Here is a 6,004-nt window from a genome sequence, read left to right on the forward strand (position 1 = left end):
CTCTCTCTCTCACTACACTAAAACGATGTGTCTTTTCTCTCACTACTCGAGCTGTCTATCTCTCTCCAGGTATTTATGTGTCTCCCTCTCTCACTACACTAAAATGCTCTGTCTTTTCTCTCACTACTCGAGCTGTCTATCTCTCACCAGGTATTTATGTGTCTCCCTCTCTCACTACACTAAAATGCTCTGTCTTTTCTCTCACTACTCGAGCTGTCTATCTCTCACCAGGTATTTATGTGTCTCCCTCTCTCACTACACTAAAATGCTCTGTCTTTTCTCTCACTACTCGAGCTGTCTATCTCTCACCAGGTATTTATGTGTCTCCCTCTCTCACTACACTAAAATGCTCTGTCTTTTCTCTCACTGCTCGAGCTGTCTTTCTCTCACCAGGTATTTATGTGTCTCCCTCTCTCACTACACTAATTCACTACTCGAGCTGTCTATCTCTCACCAGGTATTTATGTGTCTCCCTCTCTCACTACACTAAAATGCTCTGTCTTTTCTCTCACTGCTCGAGCTGTCTTTCTCTCACCAGGTATTTATGTGTCTCCCTCTCTCACTAATCTAAAACGCTCTGTCTTTTCTCTCACTACTCGAGCTGTCTATCTCTCTCCAGGTATGTATGTCTCTCCCTCTCTCACTACACTAAAACGCTCTGTCTTTTCTCTCACTACTCGAGCTGTCTATCTCTCACCAGGTATTTATGTGTCTCCCTCTCTCACTACACTAAAACGCTCTGTCTTTTCTCTCACTACTCGAGCTGTCTATCGATATCTCTCACCAGGTATTTATGTGTCTCCCTCTCTCACTACACTAAAATGCTCTGTCTTTTCTCTCACTACTCGAGCTGTCTATCTCTCACCAGGTATTTATGTGTCTCCCTCTCTCACTACACTAAAATGCTCTGTCTTTTCTCTCACTACTCGAGCTGTCTATCTCTCACCAGGTATTTATGTGTCTCCCTCTCTCACTACACTAAAATGCTCTGTCTTTTCTCTCACTGCTCGAGCTGTCTATCTCTCACCAGGTATTTATGTGTCTCCCTCTCTCACAACACTAAAACGCTCTGTCTTTTCTCTCACTACTCGAGCTGTCTATCTCTCACCAGGTATTTATGTGTCTCCCTCTCTCACTACACTAAAATGCTCTGTCTTTTCTCTCACTGCTCGAGCTGTCTATCTCTCACCAGGTATTTATGTGTCTCCCTCTCTCACTAATCTAAAATGCTCTGTCTTTTCTCTCACTACTCGAGCTGTCTATCTCTCTCCAGGTATTTATGTGTCTCCCTCTCTCACTAATCTAAAATGCTCTGTCTTTTCTCTCACTACTCGAGCTGTCTATCTCTCTCCAGGTATTTATGTGTCTCCCTCTCTCACTAATCTAAAATGCTCTGTCTTTTCTCTCACTACTCGAGCTGTCTATCTCTCTCCAGGTATTTATGTGTCTCCCTCTCTCACTAATCTAAAATGCTCTGTCTTTTCTCTCACTACTCGAGCTGTCTATCTCTCTCCAGGTATTTATGTGTCTCCCTCTCTCACTAATCTAAAAACGCTCTGTCTTTTCTCTCACTACTCGAGCTGTCTATCTCTCTCCAGGTATTTATGTGTCTCCCTCTCTCACTACACTAAAACGCTCTGTCTTTTCTCTCACTACTCGAGCTGTCTATCGATATCTCTCACCAGGTATTTATGTGTCTCCCTCTCTCACTACACTAAAATGCTCTGTCTTTTCTCTCACTACTCGAGCTGTCTATCTCTCACCAGGTATTTATGTGTCTCCCTCTCTCACTAATCTAAAATGCTCTGTCTTTTCTCTCACTACTCGAGCTGTCTATCTCTCTCCAGGTATTTATGTGTCTCCCTCTCTCACTAATCTAAAATGCTCTGTCTTTTCTCTCACTACTCGAGCTGTCTATCTCTCTCCAGGTATTTATGTGTCTCCCTCTCTCACTAATCTAAAATGCTCTGTCTTTTCTCTCACTGCTCGAGCTGTCTCCATCCTTCTGTTTCTCTCACTTGTTTCTCCATCCTCATCTTCTCTCACTCATTGTGTCTTATCCCGTCTCTCGCCATACATCCGTCCCTCGCCATATACCTTTTTTCACCCCTCAATTATCTCTAAAGCTTCTTTCTAAATCCTCTTTTCTATCCCTTTTTTTCCCCAATTTATTTTCTTTTTACATTTTACCTTACGACAGTCTCTTAATTTTTCCTGGATTTATCCCTTCTTCCTTCATTTCCTAAATTGTATATACATGTACATGCATCCCGGTCTTGTTCCGTTTTCACCCTTTATAAACTTTTCTTTCTATCTTTTTTCATGTTTTTCTTTGTTTTATATTTCTATCATCACTTTCCTTGTATTTTATCCTTCAATCTTTTCCCTCTTCAAAGTGACTCGGTGACAATTTTGAAGGTTTATGGAAAAACTAAGTTTTGTAACCACACAGATATTTATGGTTTTCTTTAAAGGCGTCGCCTAGCGATACTCTCCAACAGTAAATTCTCCCAACAAATTGAATTTTCCCAACCGTTTTACGTGAAAATAAGAAATAAATAGTTGGGAGAATTCAGAAATCGATCAGCTAAGTTTTTTCTATTTGTTATCATTAATAATGGTCTGTTTTCACTCAAACTTTCGTACATCTAGCATTGAAGTCACTACCTCAGCACCACTTCCTCTAATCTGAACAATATTCTTGATTCTCTCTGTATTTTCTCAATCTACCTTATGTTCTAATGTTTCATCCATCATTCATCTTATGTTTCTACATTAAATTTCCAACTACATGCACAGTGAAACCCGTCTATAAAGACCACCCAAGGAAGAAGAAAACTAGATGGAATTTTGACTGCGCGCAGTCGAAAATGATGCCTCCGCCATAGAGCAATTTAAACAAGTTTGGAGTTTAAATCTCCAGTGGTTCTTGAGATATCATGATAACAATCTCAATGTATGGAATTTCATAAGTTGACCTCTGTGACCCTTGACCTTTGACCTACGTGCTCCAAAATCTAATCAGATTGTCTTCCTATGGTGATACACACTATCATTAAGTTTGAAGTTTAAATCTCCAGTGGTTCTTGAGATATTATGATATGGTGATACATACTATCATTAAGTTTGAAGTGAAAATTCTCCAGTGGTTCTTGAGATATCGCGATAACGATCTCAATGTATGGAATTTCATAAGTTGACCTCTGTGACCCTTGACCTTTGACCTACGTGCTCCAAAATCTAATCAGATTGTCTTCCTATGGTGATACACACTATCATTAAGTTTGAAGTTTAAATCTCCAGTGGTTCTTGAGATATTATGATAACAATCTCAATGTATGGAATTTCATAAGTTGACCTCTGTGACCCTTGACCTTTGACCTACGTGCTCCAAAATCTAATCAGATCGTCTTCCTATGGTGATACATACTATCCTTAAGTTTGAAGTTTTTACATCTCCAGTGGTTCTTGAGATATCATGATAACAATCTCAATGTATGGAATTTCATAAGTTGACCTCTATGACCCTTGACCTTTGACCTACGTGCTCCAAAATGTAATCAGATTGTTTTCCTATAGTGATACACACTATCACTAAGTTTGAAGTTTAAATCTCCAGTGGTTCTTGAGATATCATGATAACAATCTCAATGTATGGAATTTCATAAGTTGACCTCTGTGACCCTTGACCTTTGACATACGTGCTCCAAAATCTAATCAGATCGTCTTCCTATGGTGATACATACTATCCTTAAGTTTGAAGTTTAAATCTCAAATGGTTCTTGAGATATTGTGATAACGGTCAATCAGGACGGACGTACGGACGGACAACCCGAAAACATGATGCCTCCGGCACCACCTTCGGTGGCGGAGGCATAAAAAGGTCCTTAAAGGCAGGCGGTTTTTTATGTAAAAGTTCCTTTAGTACACGTTTCAATGAGAAATCGTCCTCAAGGGAAACAACAAATTTGGTACTTCTATACAGGTGGTCACTAAAGCAGGTCTGATTGTATCTCATATTTACATCTTCTTTCATCTTTTCTGCTATCACTTCTCTCACTTATCCTGTGCCTCGTGCCTTCTACTCATCTCATCATTATCTCTTCTTTCTCCTTCCCTTTCCAACAACAAAAGGAACAAAGACAGCTTTACTGTAGAGAAAAATCAGACAATTCTGTACATTTGACTTTTATTCAGGAAATACAAATAGATTCCAGGGAAAAAAATAAGAAATAAAAACATTTGACTTTTATTCAGGAAATACAAATAGATTCCAGGGAAAAAAATTAAGAAATAAAAATAAAACATATCAAACTGTTGCAAAGTATGCCATCATTGTGACATTTAATGTGCAGCAATTACCTAAATACTTTGAATTACATGTTAGAGAATCCATGTCACAATACTATATTAAAAATATCAATTTCAAATATCACTTTTGTGGGGGATTTTACAAGTTTATATACATTCTCAACTCAATTAACATAAAAGTGAATTGTGATTTGACTACTTGATGCAACTGTGAGCGCTTGCATAAAACAGGGCCCGGAAAAAAACCTAAGTATGACTTAAATTCCGTGAGCATTATTTCACGTTATTCTTTATTTTCTTCATACTCCGTATCAGTTAGCCCATATGAGGCTTGGTGATTTTTTTTTTTGGTTGCTTGCACACATTCTAGCTGAACATTTTTGTTAAAGGTACACTTTCACATTGGATCCCATGTTAACAACAACAAATCAGTGTACACATGTGAGAAATGTACACTCCCATTTTTTGAAATTCTATCCATTATTGTTTAAAACATTTACCCCCTATGAAAATAACTCATACTAGTATACTTCTGTTCAATCTCCATGATATTTAAAAGAGGTGCAATTAAGCTACCAGTACTAATATTCCTTGAAAGGTAGCGTTAACTGGATGTATATACACTAATTATAGATGCCAACTTTTCCCCCAAATTTGAAAATCTATGCATGTGTATTGAAGGGAAAAAAAAATACACACATATGGATGAAGTTACTGTAAATGCATATGGAATCTCTGATAGTCATCACCATGTAGAAAAAAAAGGTTATACTAAAATAAGCATTGACAATTAAAAGACCTAAAAACAAGACAAAATGAAGGTACATATATACAATAATATCCTAGCAGGAGCATTGTTACAAACATAAAACTGTAGCTTACAGCACAGCATTTTTGAGTGAGGAGATTCTTTCGGTGAAAGAGCTTAAACATTCTAGACAAGCTTTTGCAAATAATTCCAATGTTTACACTTACCAATTTGTACATGTAACTACCATAACCCAAAGTCAGAAGTCTTTTCTACAATGGTGTACCTGTACGTTATGCACGGCCCTACAGATGTGATTGATGATGAAAACAAAATTTTAAAAATATGATCCGTAGTTTGTCGCTAATTTAAATGTTCTCATTCAGACAATTCATTCTTTCATTTTTTAAAATTGTGATCATTCTCTACTCTTCCCAACTACAATTTAGAAAATGCTTAAAAAGCGCCCTCATCGTCTTCTTGCTTGGAGAGACCGTTAGTTTGGTCCTCATCCTGTACCTCATCTTCAGGTTCCATCCCTCGGAATTCCTTGAGCTTAGCATCAAATTCTTCAGCCCCATAATCCTCCTCCCGTTTTACATCTCTGTACCGATTCTCTTCATCTCCGTACCCATCTCCCGCCTCACCCTCCTCTTTCTCCCGGTTATACCCTCCCCTTCTTGCTCCCCCCTCTCATCCCCATACTCACCCTTCCTCATACCTTCACCCTCAAACTGCCCCTTCCTGTTTTCATCTCGCCCCTCATCCCTGTCCCTGCTTCCCTCTTCCCTGTCCCTGCTCCCTTCATCCCTGCTTCCCTCCTCCTGGGATCGGTCTCGGTCTCGGTCCCGGTCCCGTCTTCTTTCTCCTCGGTCGCGATCCCTGTCCCTATCCTTATTATCCCGCTCCCCCCTTTCTCGATCCCTGTCTCGCGGCTCTCGCCTG

The sequence above is a fragment of the Strongylocentrotus purpuratus genome, unplaced genomic scaffold, assembly GCF_000002235.5.
Source record: "Strongylocentrotus purpuratus isolate Spur 01 unplaced genomic scaffold, Spur_5.0 spur5_scaffold_18, whole genome shotgun sequence".
Taxonomy (NCBI): domain Eukaryota; kingdom Metazoa; phylum Echinodermata; class Echinoidea; order Camarodonta; family Strongylocentrotidae; genus Strongylocentrotus; species Strongylocentrotus purpuratus.